This window comes from Dipodomys merriami, unplaced genomic scaffold (assembly GCF_024711535.1).
Source record: "Dipodomys merriami isolate MVZ:Mamm:240054 unplaced genomic scaffold, mDipMer1.0.p SCAF_415, whole genome shotgun sequence".
Lineage (NCBI taxonomy): Eukaryota > Metazoa > Chordata > Mammalia > Rodentia > Heteromyidae > Dipodomys > Dipodomys merriami.
Genome location: NW_027205771.1, coordinates 345,316 through 366,337, shown reverse-complemented (window position 1 = coordinate 366,337; position 21,022 = coordinate 345,316). Strand labels below are relative to the sequence as shown.

At 37.2% G+C, this 21,022-nt stretch overlaps 2 protein-coding genes across 6 annotated transcripts in view; both read left to right on the top strand.

The window, feature by feature from the left end:
* The window catches only part of LOC138807197 (alpha-ketoglutarate-dependent dioxygenase FTO), a 385,313-nt gene that overhangs the window by 64,299 nt on the left and 299,992 nt on the right, over positions 1-21,022 (top strand). The gene's annotated exons all lie outside the window — the stretch shown is intronic.
* The window catches only part of LOC138807198 (renin receptor-like), a 92,480-nt gene that overhangs the window by 64,263 nt on the left and 7,195 nt on the right, over positions 1-21,022 (top strand). The window contains exon 2 of one of the 2 annotated variants that reach the window (XM_069992767.1): positions 20,221-20,264. The exons of the other annotated variant lie outside the window; for it this stretch is intronic. The gene's annotated coding sequence lies outside the window, so the exon portion shown is untranslated. The remainder of the gene's footprint in view (positions 1-20,220; positions 20,265-21,022) is intronic. 2 annotated transcript variants of the gene reach the window in all.

Below are 21,022 nucleotides of genomic sequence, written 5' to 3'. Positions count from 1 at the left end.
AGGCATGATATTGATTAAGCGTCTGGTGAGAATTTGTAGGGTAGCGTTTTTTTTAGACCTGCAGCCACAGGGCATCTCCTCACTGGACCAGGCCTCTGTGCTGACCTCCACTTTTAGAAGTGGTGTGTTTCTTACGAATTCTTGGCACTGTTTAGACGTTCCGGAGCATTTATTTTACCTGATGGATGGCTCAATCCAGCCTGTTACCTTAATATGACCTTAAAGATTTGAACCAAATTCTTGTTGTTGGTAAATGTGAAGATTAATTTCGACACCTTTTAGATTTATTTCCTTATCAGCAACAATAGATTTCATGTTGAGAATGTGCTATAATCTGACTTTGCTCTTTTTTTTTCTTTTCTGATGCTACTGTGCATTGTCTTTTAAACTATGCATTGTCTTTTAAAAAATGCCATTATTAAGCCCATGGGTCTCCTCAATTTTAATGTTAGATCAAAGAGGGTAATTTTCCTTGTGCTTATTATAACATGATGCATTCAGCACATAGGTCAGACGTTATGACATTTATAGATCTTGTTCTGAGGATATCTTAGACAATTTAATCATAGTCAGGAATAAATTGTTCACTATCCTAAGCATAGGAAAAGTTTCCAGAAATCATCTTAAAGTTTTGACTGTCTAATGTAATAAGATCATTGATTTTTATTTCTCCTATGTCTGGAAAATGTGGCTGGACTGTTAAATGTGTTACTATAGACTAAGGCACTTAGTGTAGTGTCTGACACATAGTAAAGGCTCCATTGCTATTAGCTATCATTAGCTGCCATAATATGATATTAGCTGTAACCTCCTTTTATGTCTTCTACAATTCCTAACGCAGGTCTGGGCACACAGTATAATATTCAGGCAGGTGCTCAGTGACTGATTGATGTCTCTAGCATTTGGGATTTCTTTCTAACTTGTAACATCATAGCTGATTTTATATCTTTTTGAAAATGGTCTAGGTACCTGACATTCTTTGATCCTTCACATGGTTACTTTCAAAATGAGCCATATGAATTTGAATGTTTCCACATCTGCCTCTTTTTTGTTAGCTGCTAAAGAGAGTTTGTGTTTTAAATCTTTTATAAAAAGAGATAATAAATGTTAACATTCCTAGTAGTACCTTGCACAAAATAAATATACTTGGCTTGGAGAAATGGCTTCTGGTCAGTAAACTCTACCTTTGCTTGAGACAGTGTTGTATGTCTGTCTTGAGAGAGAAGGTGATTTCTAGGTTATTTCTTAAAATAACCTAGATTATAGATAGGAAGGGAATCCATTGCTCCTTTAAAATTTTCTTGTTAGTCTTTAAAGGGGCAACTCTCCATAGTGGGACATGGATAGTAAATGGATAGTCCTCTGTGGAAGGGGAGAAACAGCCTCTGTTTGGCTCATGTGCCCAGTCATTTTAGGGGTGGTTTATGAGTCATCTGAAATATGCATTTAATCGAGACTTGTAGCCCGCTGGCAAGGCTGCTGCTTTTTTATGATCTCAAATGTCTTGTCCATGTCAAAACTTGCTTTGTTTCTTTGTTTACTTTGAATCAGGGAAATGTTCACCACTACACTTGAATTCCTTCTCAAGTGTGCATTTGGTCACATCACCCCTGGCTACCACTAGTACATGACTGTTTATTTTGGATGTCCTTTTCAGATATTCAGCAAATTTAACCCACAATGAAGTTAATCTTGCTGCTTTGGAAAAGTACAGATTTACTTATTAGCTGCTTTCAGAACATTTGCATTTTCATGAAAGCGAGCATATAATTCCACTGGCTTTTGGACCCGCATGTACAGTGGATAGCTCTTTGAAGTCAGGATTCAGAGCAAATCAGAACTGTCCTGAAATTCTTTTTGAGGTTAATAATGAACATGTATATATGACAAATATGAGAAGGTGATATTACCTATTATATCCTTTTATCTTTTTTTGCGAGAAGGAAGAAGGAAAGAAACTGTGTGTGTGTGTGGGGGGGGGCAATGAGAAAGAATGAAAAATACTACTACTACTAACTTGGAATTAAAGTTTTTGCTGCTTGTCTCCACATTTAAAGTATGCTGAGTTAATGCTTGAGTGCCAGAACCAGAACCATAGTACTTGGGCAGGTCCCTTAAATTTCTTTGATTCTCAGTTTTATTATCAGTTAATTGGAGATAATTATTGTAACACCACTGATGTTTGTTTTGAAGATTCAGTGAATTAATTTAGATAAAGCAGTGTATTTGCTATGCAAGCATCAGCTATTATTTCTATTAGTATTTCGTAATTGTACGTATAACAAAGATGAAGGTGTGCATTATTAATCCAGGTCATTTATCTGTGAGATGCTGCAGGTACTATGTATAACCCTATGGACATATATTGGCATAGGTTATTGCTGTGACAAAAATCAAATCTAAGTACTGTTTAATGACTGAAACATAATAAAAATGTGTTTCTTGCTCATGTAACTGTAATGAGTACTGTAGACAGCATGGTGCATTTATTTAGGGATATAAGCTAAGGAGGCTTTCTTTCCATCTCCAACAGAGGACTTCAAAGGTCACTTTAGGTTATCTTCTTTCTGAACAGGCAGAAAGGAAGAGGGCATGCAGGGATGTGTTTCAGAGTGTTTTATGGGCCAGACCTGGAAGTGGCACTCATCGCTTCTGTTCAACATTCCAGCAGCCAGAACTTAGCAGGAAGAGGAGGCAACAGCAGCTCCTCACCTCAGCCAGATTTTTTTAGGGGTCGATTAAAGTGTATGGGGTGTGGAAAAAATCAATTCCAAACTTAAAATTCCAGAACTAAAACAAATAGTTGTATTATTAAATGTGTATGAAACGCATCCCTCTATCAGTTCCTGAAGATGTCACATTTTGTATGTAAGACATGTTATTGCAATTGAAAATAATTTGTAAGCTGGATTTTCTCATTCCCAAGAATGTCCAAGTATTCCCAGAGATTTCTGAGAAAACATAGACAATCACAAATGAATTTTTGAAACTAAAATATATTAGAAGTCTGCTTTTTTATTGTAACTTCAGTGTGAAATGTGGGTGCAATCTAGTATTTATTTTGATGGTGAGTGGAACATTCAGAAATACCTGGGAAAGTCTTAGGATAATTCTGTTTTTGATATTTGATGACATATTTTTGCTCAGGCAAAGTGTGATGAAGGAAGGCAATGACATATTTTGCATTTTCTCCCTTGCCTTCTTTTCCCTCTCTATTTAGTTTCTAATAAAGCATTTGCGCCTATGAAATCCAATAATATAAAATACCTATCACCTAATGATATAGGTGCTTGATCTGGTAAATACTAATGCTAAAGGCATTGTTTTCAATTACTCCACTTCGGATGTGAGGGTGATCTGGCTGTGACATCTGTCACCCCATTGATCGCCAGGGTTGATTCGGCTGATCTGGCTGACTAGGCGGGGTGTCCCCTTCCTCCCTCACCGCTCCATGTGCGTCCCTCCCGAAGCTGCAGGCTCGGTCAAAGAGGACTACCATCCCCTATAGAGGAGGACCGTTCTTCGCTCTAGGGTATACGAGTAGCTGCGCTCCCCTGCTAGAACCTCCAAACAAGCTCTCCACTTCTTGGTTTTCTAGACCATAGCATTCAAATTCTCCTATTCTCCTTTTTTTTTTTGGATCCGGTCTTGGGGCCTGAACTCTGAGCCTGGGCACTGTCCCTCACCTCTTCAGCTCAAGGCTAGCGCTCTACCACTTGAGCTACAGCGCCACTTCCGGCTTTTTTCTTTTTGCTTATGTGGTGCTGAAGAATCGAACCCAGGGCCTCATGCATGCAAGGTAAGCGCTCTACCACTGAGCCACCTTCCCAGCCCTCTCCTGTTCTCCTTAAGGGAGGTACTTTTGCATGGATGCTTGGGAGATGTTGTTTGGAAAACCACTTTTTACAATGGATCAGCAGATTATTCATGATGGCCTTAGGTGGGACAACCCTGTTAAATAACTGAGTATTAAAAATGTGATATTTTGATACAATGGAGTATTATTTGACAATAAAAAAGAATGAAGTATTGATAAATGATACGCTGCAAAAGCCATATATTACATGATTTCATGTTCAGAAAAAAGTAAGTCAGTAGAAACAAAGCTGACTGGCTTTCAAGTGCTGAGGAGAGAAAAAGGACTTACTAGCCCCTTACTAGCCGTAAATTTTTTTAGGGGAGGGGTTATGAAAATGCTTAAGTAATAGTGATAATCAAATAATTCAGTGAATACACTTTCTCAAGTGTACTCTTTAAAAGGATAAATGATGATGTGAAATATGTTAACAAAGCTGCTATTAAAAAAAATCACAACTGTGGCTTTCTCTCTGATCTGTTACCCACATTCTCTCTGGCCTTCTCCCATTTTTCTTCTAATGTACCCAGACTGGCATGGATCTGTTGCTTAAACAGGCAAATGCTTCCTGCCTCAGGTTCTTTGTGCTTGATCATCTCTCATTTTAGAATTTTGTCCCTCAGATACCTGTATGGCTGGTTCTCTGGTTTCTTCTGGGTGACTATTTAAACACTGTATTCTCAAGCAGCTTTCTCTGATAACCCCTAAAACAGCACTTCCCATCTCTTTGCCTGCTGGCATTCTCTGTTCCCAGCACCCTGTTTGGTTTTTCTCTGTGTCACTTACCCTCCTCTCATATACCACCTATTTTCTTGTTTTTTTTTTTTTTTTTTTTTTTTTTCTGCCTTCCTTAGAATGTAAACTGCATGAGGCAGTGGCCTTGCCTAGCTCATTACTGTACTACAGTAATGTACACCAGATTGCTTTCATCAAACCATTAGTGGGAGAAAGACATGATTTTCCTGGCACTGGCCTATTCTGAGAGTACCCTGTTTTTCTGTGGAATGTTCATTGTAACCACCCAATGCTACATTAGGAATCAGCAGCTTGGAAACACTCTATGGGAAAAGCAATTCTCTGAGGTTGCCCAATCCTTTATTATCACACAACTCTTGCCATGGATTGCTAAATTGTCCTACTTTTTAACAATTTTGCATTTATATGATACACAGTCTGCTGTTTTCCAAACTTAGCCTATGGATTGGAAACCTTTAACTCTTTTCAGATGAAAAGATTATTTTTTTCTCCCTTGGGACATTTTATGTTGTAGGAGCTTTCTACTAGAGGATTCTTGGCAAAATAAACTTATATTTGGTAAGTGGCTGATTATTTTGGGCCGTTGATTCAATTTTAGAATTTATGTTGAGACATATCTATTTGGGATGGCTGAGGTGAGGGAGAAGGGAAAGGGAAAAAAAACCCATATAAAAGCAGCTATTTAAAGAGTCCTCAAAATGAGATTATTCCTCCTCCTCCTCCTCCTCCTCCTCCTCCTCCTCCTCCTCCTCCTCCTCCTCCTCCTCCTCCTCCTCCTCCTCCTCCCCTCCTCCTCCTCCCCTCCTCCTCCTCCTCTTCCTCCTCCTCCTCCTCCTCCTCTTTTTCTTCCTCTTTCCCTTCCTTCTCTTCCTCCGTACTCCTTCCCTTCCTTCTCTTCCTCCTTTTCCCCATCTTGTTTCTCCTCCTTTCCCCCATCTTGTTTCTCCCTTTTCTTGCAGGACTATGGAGTAGCTCCAGGGCTTAACACATTCTGAGCACATGTTCTACTACTGAGCTTTATCTCCAGCCCTTCAAAATGGGATTGCTTCTGTCCTCCTCTTTCCTTTCCCTCCTAAGCTTAGCGGAAGATACTGTCACTTGCCCAAACCTCTGCATGTGAAAATGTTTCTGTCACTAGGTGGCACTGAAGTATCACTTTCCACCAGCTGAGCTCACAGAGCACTTGTGCTCCAGCTGACTGGAGTTTTAGGTGTCAGGGAAATTGTTTTATTGGTAAAGGGCATAGTGTAATATATTCTTCTCTACCCTATGCAGCTATTTAATGCCCTGGAACATGCCCCTCTGTGGCCATGGCCTGTTAACTATGCTTATTTGGTGTAATAATTAGCAGAATTTCTCCTTAACAGGGGTACTTACCAACACCTCACATCTCCACTGTGTTTTTGTACGTGATGGATTGTACATTCTGTGGAAAAAGTTTGGAAGGTCAAAGCTTAAGCTCTGACAGGGCTACTTTCTGCACATTTGCTCAGAATAGGTTTATATTAACTTGATTTTATGCTTCTTCAAACTGGAATTGTGCAGAATATAAACATTTTTGACCTTTTATGTAAGGGCTGAGTAACAATTTGCAAACACACCACTGTTAATTTTTCAACTTGTAGAATGATAGAAAAATAAACGAGTAGCTGCCCAGATAATTGAAAGATACTTGCTAGTTATAATTGTGTGTTGGAAATGTGTGGTAGGAGCAGCAAACCTGGCACAAACAACATTTTAGGTTAAAAGTGGAGAAAAAAAAACCAGAAAACAATTTAAATTTATAAATTTGAATTAAAATATTTTTATTATTGTAAGTTAGACCCATTTATTCTTTGTGGATTTACAAGTCCTTTTAGGCTGGTATTATTTCTATACCAACAATTTAACATTTTTGTTAGAACATGGTCAGAATGAACTGACAGAGCACCAAAGAGGAGAAATTAGGACTACAGCAGGAAATCCTTTAGTTGAAATACTAACTTCTGTACTTTAGGTACACTTTTGACCTCCTCTGGGTTTTGTTCATTTATTACAATTGAGATTAGAGTACTTATCCTTCTGGTCTCCTACACTAGGAAAAAATGAGATGAAAACTCTTTAAAAACATTTTTGCTTGTGTTTACAGTCACAGCTCCAGATAAACTTAAGAGATTATATTTTACTGAAGATGGCCGAGATATTTGTCTTTGTTGATTTCAAAATGAATTGTAGAAATTTTAGAGAATGGATTAATAGAGTATAGGATCTCAAGACTAATATGTACAAGTAACATGATTCTATGACCTCACTTTGTTTCCAAGTTCCAGTCCCATTCTTTTAAATATATATCAAATGTTTTCATTTGGTTTTTTGGTTGTTCTGCCTTTCCTTACACCCACAGTGTATGTTTGGATTTACTTGCAGGAAATGAAGCTATGTAAGGAAGACAAGAAAATAGCTCTAGTATTTTTTGGGAACTTCCTGATGGCCAGAGAAATGGGCTTTAAGGCTGATCCTCTAGAGATAGGCTTCTGAAACAATATTACAGACTGGCTTGACAGGTGAGCTGCACACCTGTCACATACAGGCAGGATAGGAATCAGGAAGCCATTATTAGAATTGTTGATTTATCAGAACATACAACTGTAGCTGCAACTGGGAATCAAGAAAATACCATCACAACAACTGGTGTTTGATAACTACAAAGTTAATGACCAGATCCTGTACTGTTGGAGAAAATCTAGTGTTAGTGTATGTTGCCTGTAGAAAAAGTCAAAACAGCAAGATGAAGACCTCTGTTTTATTTCTACCTTCTAAATCTCACATGGGGCCTTTTTAATTGGTACACCTAAATCTCATCCAGAATCTAAGCTACAAAGGGGTCTGGGGAAATGTTCTTTTTTCCCCCTTTCCATCCTCTGCAGCAGCATAGGATGGCACAATAGTAAGAGTTTGAAGGCTGCCAAGTGCCCGTCGATCAAATTACCTTTTCTGCCATTATGTTCAAAATCACATCTTTACCTCCTTGCCAGTATCTTATTTGCTATCTAGCATATCCAGCAGCTTAGTAGGTCTTCTGTAAATATTGTCAGTTACATTGACTTTCCTGTTTTTGTGTATGTCCCCACCTTTCCAAGGTACCTTGTCTGGGTATTAGTTAGATTTCAGATCTGTCTGTTTAACTCCTGATTCTCTTTAGGTTCTATGGCCTTTTCCTCATTCAAGTCTAGCTCATGCATGCCTGGGCTTTTTTAGTAGTCTCCTTATCTGGCCCTCTGACTTCCAATCTTGTTTTCTTTTAATTCAGCCATGTCATAACTAGATTATGGACAACTGGACAAAAAATAAAACTGGACAACAAAGAAAACTGGACAACAACTAAAAATACATGCTTTTATTGTGTCCCTGCCCTTCTCAAAAGTCTTTTGTGTATCCTCATTACATTCAGGATAGAAACCAGACTATTTCTCTTGACTTTAAGGACCTTCCATAATCAAGGTAAAATCTATTATTCTAGCCTTATCTTCATCCTCCCCCTGCTGAAACTGAGTTTTAGCCAAAAGGTCTAATCACTGATGTTTGATCACTAACTTTGATTACCAACTTTTTAGTTCTGCTGCTCTTATTACCTGCTATTAATTTACTACTTTCTGATTTATTCATACCCTTGATCATTTTGGCACATGCCTCTTTTCTTCTTGTATTCATACTTCTTACAGCAGTATGTACTATGGCATTTTTATTTCATTACCTGTATTCATTTTCTTTTTATGAATATTTATTCTCCTTTTCACGTAGGCAGTATAAATATTTGTTATGGGGCTGATTGATTTGTTGATTCTTCATGGCTTAGTCATCCACTTGCTTGGGAAAAAGGGCATGGTGGAGGGTCAGTGTGGGGGCTGAAGCAATACTCTCACTGTGTGATTTTGTCCTTTTGATTTCCAGTGAAAGGACAAATTAACTATTTGCTTTGAGCAAACTAATGCTATGTTCTGTGGATTTAGTATTTGAAAAGGGCCCTGGGAGGGAACAGCCTGGAGTTGAGCTCCTTATCCCTGCTTGCCAGGCTGCCTAAGTTCCCGGTCTGTGCCACAGCACTGCAGTTGGCTTAAGTGTGGGTTGCAAAATAGCAATGGCATTTTTCTATGGTGTCTATCCAGAGAGAAGGAAGAAAGGATTCTGAGTAAATCAGACATGCAAATTAGTAAGGCCCATGGGCTTTAAGTACATTACACAATAAAATCCTAAGAAAGTCAGTTTTTCTTCATTCTAAGTTTTGTTGAGAGAGAGAGAGAGAGAGAGAGAGAGAGAGAGAGAGAGAGAGAGAGAGAGAGAGAGAGAGAGAGAGTATGAATGAGCTAGTGAGTGTGAAGGCAGCTATTATGTTTGATTTAGGCCAAAGTTTTTCAATTTTTTTTCCTTCAAGACCTTTTTGTACTCTTAAAAATCACTGTGAACCAATTTGAGATCAACTTTTGATATTTACTGTATTAGGATCTGAAACAGGAATATTTTTCTTTCTCTTTCCCCCCTTCCTTTCTTTTTGGTGGCACGAAGATTTCAAACTCAGGGTCTCCTCACACTTGCTCAGCTTGCTTGCTTGGCTAGCACTCTACTACTTGAGCCATACTTCCAGACTAGCTTTTTGTTGGGTGTTTTAGAGACAGAATATCATGGACTTTTCTGTCTAGACTGGTTTTGTTGTGATCCTCCAGGTCTTAGCCTCCTGGGTAGTGATGACTACAGTTGTGAGCCAGTAGTGTCTTGCTTTAAGCAAAAACCAAAACCAAAACCAAACAAAACAATCTCTATACATTTAAAATTAGCAAAGAAAAAAAAGAGAACCTGTTATATCTGAACATTTTAAAATGAAAAATTCCAAAATAAAATTAGCAAGAAGATTGATATTACTTTACAATTTTTTTTTGTGCCAATGTCTTGGAAGCTGAATTTCCATACATACTTTTTCATCAGTCATTGTAACGTTGGGTTGGTTGATACATATGAACAAAATACAGTCTCACAAAGATACTAAATGAAAATGAGAGGTTTTGAGTGGATTCTTCAGCTAGTAGATGCTAATATTATACTAATATTATACTTATAATATCATACTAATAATATTTTATACTAATATGTTTTTAAAAATAAGCTGTTATTTGTTGACAGTTTATTTTTAAAAACATATTTGCAATTGACAAATAATTGTACGTACATACATACATATACATTATAGTCCAATGTGGTATTAGGATAAATGTTTACATTGTGGAATGATTAAAGCTAACATATCCATCATTCACATGCATAACCTTTCTTTGTGGTTAGACCATTTAACAATTTTGAAATATACATTACATGATTACTAGCTAGTCATTATGTTGTACAATAGATCACTAGAACTTAGTAACCTTTGACTCACAGTTTTACTTTCCTTGTTCCTCTCTCTACCCATTCTGCTTCTGGTAAATTACCCTTTTACTCTACTTCATAGGTTGGGCTCAGATTCTATGTGTGAGCTCATACAATATTTGTCTCTCTGTGCCTGGCTATTTTAATTAATGTATTTTCATTCCGATTCATCCATATTATCATATCACAAATGATACTATTTTCATCTTTTAAATGACTGAATAGTGTTCAGTTATATATACATACTTATTTTCTTTAGACAAGTGATAGTTTTTAAGGATTAGACAGAGTGGGCTCTGAAACAGCTCTGGTTAACTTTCTACTCCATTAAAATCTGATTTGTTTTGCCGTTTGAATGGACCTCTTACCCATTTCTCATGACTTTGTAAAATCAATGTTTTGGTAATTTGGAACATTATTGGCAACTGAATTATGAAGGCCTTCAAAGTATTGATTTGTTTTGTTTTACAGTGTGAGTCACACTTGTGTTATCTGCCACTGATCTCCCAGAGAAGTCTTTAAATATTGGTAGCTGCCAACCATAAGGTGGCAAATATAAGATTTTCAAATATCTGACTTTTGCTTGAAAACTTAAGTTTTATCATTAGTAACAGACATAGTTGTTTTCTCAGAAGTGACAAGTTTCTTCTGTAATTTCTTTTTTTAAGAAATAGCTGTAAAATACCCAAGACTAGTTAACGAAAAAAAAATTTTTTAATTTTAAAATAAAAGTAGTGGTCTGTGGGCTAATTCAGCCACTCAGCTCAAATTACACAAGTACTTTTTCTTTAGACATGTTACTTTGGTGTTTATGAGTACACTCTCTCTCTCTCTCTCTCTCTCTCTCCCTCCCATGTTTTACTTTCCCTTTTACAGAGAATAGTAAAAAGATACTTTATACTTTTTATTGTTTCATCAAGGACATATTTAAGTGAAACTAATTTTCCTTTATTCTTTTTTTTAACTGGAATAAATTAGGAAAACAGTAGTGACTACCATGTTTTGAGATTTATTTTTCACTGTGACTAAAATTAACACTAATGTGTATATCAGGGCTACAGGTTTACCTCAGTGGTAAAGCATGGGCTTATCATAGGCTTAAATTTGCAGCATTGAAAAACAATAACAGCAACAACAAAAGCCCCCAAACCAAAAAAAGTCTGTTTCAAAAGTGCTAAAATAGTAGGCCTTTTCATTTTTTACTTTTCTGGAATTATAAGTCTGTACCACTGCACTTTACTAGAATGTGTATCACCATCCCCCCAATAATAAGTTGGTCGATATGTTTATTAGCTTGATTTAATCATTCCAAATGTGTGTGTGTATATACATATAGGTGTATATATGTATATATATGTATATATATATACACCCAAACAACACTTCTTATTTTATATGTGTATAAATATTTGTCAAGAATAAAATAATAATATTAAAAATAATTTACTGGCTTCTAGTGTAGCTTGGTATTGCTGGAATGCTTTGTTCAAGACATTTGCAATTTTACTGATCATTCTTTTTTTTTAAAGTTTTTTATTGTAAAGATACTATACAGAGGGTTACAGTTACATGAGTGAGGTAATGAGTACACTTCCTCTTGAACATTGTTACCCCCTCCATTGTTTTCCCCCTACCATCCCCTCCCTCCCTCCCTTCCCCGAGGTTCTTTTTTTTTTTTTTGATTGTGATTAAGTGATTACATAACTTCCAGAAATTCACAGTACTGTGGAATAATGATGCTCATTTAAAGTCACAAGTTCATTCTAACTTTCCTGGAGCAAATTGTCTATCACAGTCTGTAATATATAACGGTGCTCACATGTTATATACCATATATGTGATCAGCAGCATGGGGATATTTGGTAGTGGTTCAACCAGATGAGTGGGAGTTCTTTGTTTCTTAAGTCCTGTTAGTTTTGTCATATCACCTAACATTTTGGATTTAGCATCCACTTATCAGGGAGACCATGTACTGTTTGTCTCTTCGTTCTTGGCTTACCTCGCTCAACATGATTCCTTCTAGCTCCATCCATTTCCCTGCAAATGCCATTATTTTGTCATTTCTAATGGCTGCATAATATTCCATTGTGTATAGATACCACAATTTTTGGATCCATTCATCTGTGGTGGGGCATCTAGGTTGTTTCCATATCCTAGCTATTGCGAACAGTGCTGCAATAAACATGGAGGTGCACGTGTCCTTGTATATTGGTTCCTGTTGTTCAGGGTAGATGCCTAGAAGTGGTATGACTGGGTCGTAAGGGAGGTCAATCTTTAGCTTTCTAAGGACCCTCCAGACTGCTTTCCAAAGTGGTTGTATAAGTGTACATTCCCACCAGCAGTGTAATAGCGTTCTGATCATTCTTTTTAACAGTAGAAGTGACAACAGAGTAAAAAAGCAAACAATAGTATTCTTGGGACAATCATATTGCATATGTGGATCCTTTGCCATACTATTCTAGTAGGCCTGTTAGGAAGATCTGAATAGGTAGATGTTTAGAGTTAAGAGTTTCCATAATTTATTTATTTTTTGTGCTTGTCCTGGGGCTTGAACTTGGGGGCCTGGTGCTGTCTTTGAGCTGCTTTTGCTCAAGGCTAGCTCTACCACTTGAGCCATAGCACTTCTGCTTTTTTTTTTTTTTTTTTTTTTTGATGGTCAATTGAAGGTAAATTCTTATAGACTTTTCTTCCTGGGCTGACTTCAAACTGTGATCCTCAGATCTCAGCCTCCTATGTAGTTTAGGGTTACAAATGTGAGCAACTAGCACCTCGCCATAATTATTTCTTCAAAGCTAATTTTCCCTTTCTTCTGGAACTTATTGAGTTATATAGAGAACAAGTTTCTCTCCTGTTTCTAGGATTGCTGTGAGCTAAGGGTTGGAATTCCTGGCACTTGATTGTTGTTTTTTTTTTTGTTGTTTTGTTTTAGTCTAAGAAATTCAGGAAGTTTTTCTTTTTCTAAACTGTCTTTGGTGATAATTCATGTTTATTTCCAATAACTATGATTGTGTGTTGTTGCTGTTGTTAAAAAAATGAGTGGTAAGTGTTGCAGACATTGCTTGTTTGTGTGACAACTGACTCTGACAGGGTTAGAGGTGACCAGCTATTGGGGACATTGTCAAGAAAGCTTCCTCCAAAAAAAGGATCTTCAATAATAGGCACAAATTCTTCCCGTCATTGGTCTCCTTGATTATTTGTTTGTTTGCTTATTTATTTATTTATATGTATTTGGTGCTCTTTCTGCTTGTTGAATTGCTTTCAGGTTGAATTCACAGCATCTCTTCATTGCTGTGAATAAAGCCTAGATTTGAGGCAGTGGTTAACTGATCATGTAAGAGAAGAATCCCAATTTTCCAGCTTCTTTTCTTTATTTTTTTTAACTTCTTGGGTGGTTGGGGCACATCATTGAAACAATTATTACATTTATTCAAGAGTTTGTCCTTTCTATTAAAAAAAAAATTCCAGCCAAGTGCCTTACGGTGAAGAGGGAGGGATTGTGTAACTAGAGTCTCCTCTTAACTGGTCTTTATTGTTCAAGAAGACTGATCCCTTTGTGTTTCAGCTTGGCACACAGAATCAGTTTTAATTTAACAGTCCAGCTCCTTTAATAGATCAATTCTCTATTGTGTTTGGAAATTTGGTACGCTCCCAGTTTACTCTCTAAGCATAGGCTTCTTTGGAGAAATTGGGGCGGGGGCGTCAAAGAGGATTAGTCATTTCGGTATGATTTATAGTTTTATCCCAAAGCTCTTATTTACTGGCATTTGTCAGAGAAAGTAACTGGGTTTTGTAAATGCCTGATTTGTATTGGCTGCTCTACTTGGTGTTTTATGTGTTCTTATCTAATGCTCAGAATGACTTTTGATTTTTGTTTTTGATTTTTTTGTGCCTGTTTTGGGGCTTGAACTCAAGCCTTGGCGCTGTCCCTGAGCTTTTTTGCTGAAGGCTAGTTAGTATTCTGCTGCTTGAGCCACAGCTCCACTTTTGGCTTTTTGGTGGTTAATTGGTGACAAGAATCTCATGAACTTTTCTACCTGGGCTGGCTTCGAACCATGATCCTCAAATCTTAGTCTCCTGAGTAGCTAGGACTTAACTACTGCCATAGATCATGTTACTTGGAATTTAACACCCTTAATTTGTGTTTACTCCTTCATTAGTGAATATGTTAGATTCCTTCCTTCCTTCCTTCCTTCCTTCCTTCCTTCCTTCCTTCCTTCCTTCCTTCCTTCCTTCCTTCCTTCCTTCCTTTCTTCCTTCCTTCCTTCCTTCCTTCCTTCTCGAGGAATTGAACCCAGAGTATGCTAGGCAAGTAATCTACCAGTAAGCTACACTCCCAACCCTAGATTTATACTTTAAAGAAGCAAGTTTAATTGTGTCATCTTAATATAGCCTTTAATGAGTACATCATACACATAATGGGGTTTTCTCTTGCTCTGACTGACAAACCCAACATATGGCTTCTCCTGTCTCAGATCCAACTGCTAGCCTTCCAGAATCACTTGACCCTTAAAACCTCTAGGCCGGTTCTTCCTCTGATCCTTTGTTCTTTCTGCCAAGAACTTTCCTTTCCCAAATGTATACTCAAACCTAAAGTGATGCCTGCTCAGTGTGCTTTCCTAACCACCCCTCTTCAACTTTTCCTCCATTACATCCATTACTAGATTCTGTTTTCATAAAATCATTGATGCAGAGGAGAGTGAGGTTATGCTGGTAGACCGAATTTTAGTCTTGGTCCTGCCTCTTACTGGCTGTGTGATTATATAAGACATTGTAATTTTCTTCGTATAAAATAATACTATATCCTTCCATTGAGAGATTTAACTAAATTTTTGTAATTTTTATAGTAGTTTCTGACATATTGTATATAGTCATATTGTGTATGACTATGATCTATTAGCTACTATTATTTTAATGTAATTGATATTAAAATTTGTTTTCTATTTTATTGACTATTTAGCTATTTTTCTTTCTCTTTCACTAGAATATAAGCTTCATGAGGAAAGGAACCCCATGTGTCTCATTCCATCTGTATCCCTCAAATAGTTCTGAATCTTTGTTGATTATCAAAATAGGAATTATCATTGTCTCTGTTTTCTATAATTAACAAGCAGGATTCAGAGAAGAAAGTAACTTACCCAAAGTTACACAACTTCTGTATGGTAGTGGGCCAGAGGTTTAGTCTATAGATTGCACCGGTCAGGTCCTTCCCATTATTCTTGTCCATTATACTTCCTAACTCTGTCATGTTTGATTCCTGATTTGTGGGTATCTTTTTATACAAATTCCAACATGGCTCATGAAATGGAAACAGCCATTTTTGTGAGCATAATACTTCAAGACCAAGAGTTAGACCAAGAGTTAGGCCAAGAGATAAATTAGGAGAGTGAGATCTGGTCACATGTGCTAAGTTGAAAGGATAGATTAAAAGTTAGGACTCTTGGGCTGGGAAGGTGGCTCAGTGGTAGAACGCTTGCCTTGCATGCATGAGGCCCTGGGTTTGATTCCTCAGCACCACATAAGCAAAAAGAAAAAAGCCAGAAGTGGAGCTGTGGCTCAAGTGGTAGAGCATTAGCTTTGAGCTGAAGAGCTGAGGGACAGTGCCCAAGCCCAGAGTTCAGGCCCCACGATCGGACACCCCCCCCCCCCCAAAAAAAGTTAGGACTCTTGTCATGGGGATAGTTAAGCTTATGACCTTGGGGTTGGGCTACCTCAAGAGAGACATATGCTTTGACTTGGGACTGGAAAGACCCCTGATGTCATGTGTTGAGCTCTTACTATTGTATTGTCTTAACCTGGGAGAAGCAGAGGTGGAGAACCTGAGCCATTGGCTCCTGCAACCTGTGGAAGACTGTTGGCTTGGATCTGCCTTGTAAAAGATGGTGTGTGATTCTGGTTCATGATCCGTGGAAGCTTCAGTGGCTCATTTTCTTTTTAAGAGAAGAGGAGAAAAAAATACAAGTTTGGTAAGGCTAGCAGATCAAGGTTCAAATTTCTGTTGTGCTCCCCCCCCCCATTCTGGGGTGGAATCCAGAGTCTTGTGTGTGCCAAGCAAGAATCATTCTACACCCTCAGTTTCTTGGCTGTGTTTTTGCACACTACTAACCTTGTCTAAACTCCACTTGTTCCCATATTGACTCTTTCAATAGTATGATGAAAGCTGTGGACCCTCTCCCCAGAAAAGTGCTCATGTACTCACACTTCACATTTACTTTTATGGGTTAGTGATGTCGCTGAAACCTACTTTAAGAGTCTCTACCAGACTATAGTCCTTATGGGAGAAAGCTGATTTTTTTTTTTTTTCTTAGAGAATCAAGACTAGTACTTGGCATCCTACAGTTCAATGTTAATTGAATGAGAGAATTGAATTTCTGGATCCCTTTAAACTTGACATTTAGTTTCCTATGCACTAGGACCTATATCACTGCTGGCTTCATAAGCTAGCCTGGATGTAGCAATGTAGCCATTGCTCTTACATAGATATCTGAACCTGTAGTTTGGCCTTAGATAAATTATAGAGGACTCATGAGATGCTTGAGAAATACTTTTAGTTTAGAACAATGTGTAAATGTCAAGACTCAGCGATTGAGGAATAACACATCAAAATATCTGGCATTCTAAACTGGACATGGACATCCCAGTGAATTTTGCCGATTCATCCTTCCTGGAATAGAAGATCTTAGAGCTAGAAAATCTTAGAGGTCATTTAGTCTCATAGGTCCATAGTGACTAAATGATTTGTCCAGGGCCTCTCAACTAGAAAAATGGTAGAGTTCATGGTCTGTAATTTTTACCCTTATACTCAATCAGATTAGTATTTTTCAGGTCTTCTTAAGCCAATATCTTTCATTGATATCTGTGTGGCTTAAAAGCCTCCTAGCTAAAACGTAGCCATTTTCATGCTGAAGGACACTCATTACTGTCTGTAGTTGGATTATTTATTAATATATTTATCCTTATCTTACATAACATAAATCTTATAAAACATAAATTACACAAGGATAGGAATCTTTCTGTCTTATTTAGCTCAATCCTTAGTTTGTATATCATAGGTGTACAATACATTTTGGTTGAGAATGAGGAAGGTGGAGTTACCTTTGCAGTTCAAATAACATCAAAAGAGCTGGGATTTCCCCCATCGTTAGCAGTAATTTAATAGTGATTCATTGAATGTTTTGCACCTCAGACACTGTATCAGGCATAGAAAGAAAAGATATATGGTGCTTAAATTCAGAGACCTAAAGTCTTAAAAAAAAAAAAGCAAATTAGGAGGACCAAATTGGACTTTCAGTTTTTTCAATTAAATTTAATTTGAATGTATACTCCCATTACTTTCTTTGACTTATCTGCTTGCTTTGTTCATTTAAGTGCCTGATTTCTTATGACATTTGTGTTCAAATTATAAGTTCTGTAGGTCAGTGGTTTTTAAACCTGATTGATTGTTACCTTGCTTTGGAGACTTTAGAAATGATGCACACAGAAACAATCTAGATCCTTCTCCTGACTTTCTGAGTTAGTGGGGCTAGGGTGCTCTCAGAAGATGTACCCCGGTCCCACTTTTTTTAAGGTGGTCATGTAAAAAACAATAACTAAGTAGGCAGTTATAGTGAGTCAGCCACCTCAAGCTAGATACCACTGCCCTTTTAGGTGAATACTGTATGCAAGTTCTTGATCTTATGACCTGAACTTGGTATTCTATACGAATAGTTTCTTCTCAAAGAATCTATGTACATTTTAGTACATGATTTATTCTAGGAGGCTCTGCAGAATCAAATAGTATGCTTGCTGCCTATATACTTAGGCCCTGAAAACTCTCTGAAGTTGTGTAGGGAAATGAGTCTAAATATCAAACTAATAATACCTAAGTTGGTTATGATCCCACATGCTCTTCTGTAATTTTTCTGTGTGTGGTTTAGCACTTTATATAGATTGAACATATAAATTGGCCCTGGATTGGTTACATGGTACCTTTTAAGACAATGCTTTTCTGTATGTGTGTAGCAAAAGAGATGGATTGTGCTTTTCCAGGATTTTTCTTCCTTTAGTTGGAGGAAAGATAGCAGGCATTTATTAGTGGACCTGCAAATAGGTGAGCTGTCAAGGTGTTGGCAGTGATAGGCTCCTCTGGGTGGAATTCAGGGCATCCTACCAGCAAAAAGAAGGCTAGACTTAAATGATTTCACATTTGGGCTTTACTTCTTATAATTGCTGAAGTGCTAAATTGGGTGTGACAAATCTAACAGGTAATTGCCAAGAAGGTTTCATTACTAGTCATTCACTAGATAAATGATGCTCATATTAGAACTAAGCAAAAAAAAAAAATTAAACTGTTTTAGAGTAGAATTCACATATTGCAAATGTATTCACATATATCTAAGCCTTTTCAATGTGTTCATTAACTTCATTCCTTTTCCCCTGCCAAAGTGTAGTAGTATATGGGGTTACAGAGGAGGTGAAAGTGGTGAGGGATTATGATTTAAGAGAAATTATGAAAGAGGTTAGGATTGGGAAGGAAAGCTGTTTTCTTATAAGGTGGTAAGTATTAAATGGCTTTTGGACAACACTCAGCTCTAAATAATTATGTTAGAGCTAAGCTTTTGGTATTATTCTAGCTTGAATATAAGTTATAATTGTAGAGACCAGTCTCAGTAGATTTCATTCATTAGGAATTTGATTGGTTTAATGAAAATAGTTTTAGAAGTCATATCAAAGCACAGTAAAACCTAAGATCACATCATTGTCTGGAGACTTGAGCATCTCTGGCTGAGCATTAGTACGTGTAAGAGGTTTTTTTTTTTTTTGCCTCCTCGGTTCACTGCTGAATCTCATTAACTAGAAAGATGCCTGGACTAAAATAAGTCTGAAAATAATTGAGTGAAAGAAGAAAGGAAGGTACACTTGGTTCAGCTTTCATGGAGCTTACATTCTACTGGGAGAGACAAGTAGTAAGGACAGGTCAATAAACATGCTTATGACAGTTTGTCACTATGTTGAGGGTGCTGTTTTTGTTAGGATGGTTTGGGAATGAATAGATGAGAACACAAAAGTTGTGCAAAGCCTAGGGAAAAGGATTATTTGAGGAACAGAAAGAAGGCCTGTATGACTTGAGACTGGTGAATGAGAGGGAGACTTGCTATAATTAGGAAACACAGTAATGTCAGAGTATAGATTTTATTCCATGTGCAGAGGGAGCTCATTAAGAAAGAAATAGTATATAAGCAAGGGAGTGGCATGATTCCATCTGTTTTTTAAAAAAAGAGATGCTCTGATTTCTTTGGAGATTGGACCATAGGCAGGGGACAAAAGGAAGGCCAGAGGAATGTTGTAGGTGAGGGTAAAGGTTGCTTGCCTCAGGAGGATAACTGGAAGTGAGGAGAAGTAGATGGATTTGGAATGGATTTTGAAGCAGAGAAAATTGTTTAGTGGTCTCAGGGTTGCTTGAGAAAGTTGACATACAAGAGAGTACATAAACATACACATTATTTTTATATTATTTTGGCCATAAGTAAGAAAAGTACTCTTTGAACTTTGATTACTAGTTACTATGAGTAGGGAAATCAAGCCTGTGTGCTGCTCCTCTGATATGGTTCTGTGGTTCCAAGCATTTTTGACAGTATATATTCAAAAACAGAATGGCAACACACACTGTGTATCTTTTGGCAGATCAGACCATATTGAAATAAAACCAGAAAATTTAACTGTGCCTCTTGAATGGAACAGGACTCAGAAGAGATTATCTCAGATGTAATCTATAAGATAATTTGCCTTCTTATGAACAAAAATGTCATTTAAACATTTAGAATGTTTAAATTACTATTCTAGATTCCTTGTGGCTGTTTTGAGTTCATTGATTCATTTGGATAGTATGTTACTCTGATGTTTTAATAGGTAACAGTCAAATGAGGTGGAAGATCATAAGAATAATGCTAATAAGTGGTACTATCAAGTTATTAGCTTAAGGCTGTTATATCGAAAGACTAAATGTGACCTGAGCATTCTTGTTAAAAATCCCACACCTTCAGTTGCTAGGCAGCAGCATTTACATTCCAACTTGTGTGTCCCAGTTAAGGAGCTTGCTGTGTACATCATCACCGTATGGGCCAATGGACAGCTAGATAAAAATGCTTCTAAATATTATTGCAAGAGGACACTGGGTTCTTCTTACTGGAAAATACAACTGAAAAACTCAACTTGTTGAATTACTTTGATTTTAGTAATCCAAAAAATGGACTTGGAAGGGACTCTCTGACTGTAAATAGTAAGTATAAACATACCTCTTAGCTCAAGTTAAACTTACTAATTGGAATAAAAAACTTTTTTTGGGTGGGGGGGAAGTATTTGTGTGGTAGCTTCCAGAATTGTCACTAATGGGATAAAACTTAACATTGATTTAAAAAGACTCTCATATAATTGTAGCAGATTAAATTTAAGACTTAACAGTAAGACTGATATGGTGGTACATGCCTGTAAACCCAGGACTCTGGGTTTATAAATTAAACCAACCTAGACTGTATATCAAGACCTTACCTCAGAGAAACTAAACATCAAAGAGGACAGAGAAGGGAGATAAAAAGGGTTATAGAGAGAGAAAGGGTGAGGGGAGATTGAGATTGATATCGAATGGGGGGGAGGAGACTGACATTGCAGTGTTGACAAGTGAGTTTTTTATTTCCTGAGTTTTCACGTTTTTGCCCTCAATTTAACTTTCTCTGCAAGTCTGGCATGTTTAACGAATCAGATAAACATGTTTGATTTGAAGATTATACAGTATGTCCCTAATCTAGGTGAATCAAATGAAGTTGTAGTTAATCAAGTAATAAGCTCGAAAAGGCAAATGAGTGTGTATACTCCATGGGACTGATGGAGGTCTACACCAGTCAGTTACTTCTGACTGAATTATTCATTATTGCTGGTTTATGGAAAAATAAACACAGAAATGAGTGCTCCTGATTCTTGTGATTGTTTTACTCTAGGCTAGTCCCTTATCTTTTGTTCTTATCAAATCTCCCTCTTTCA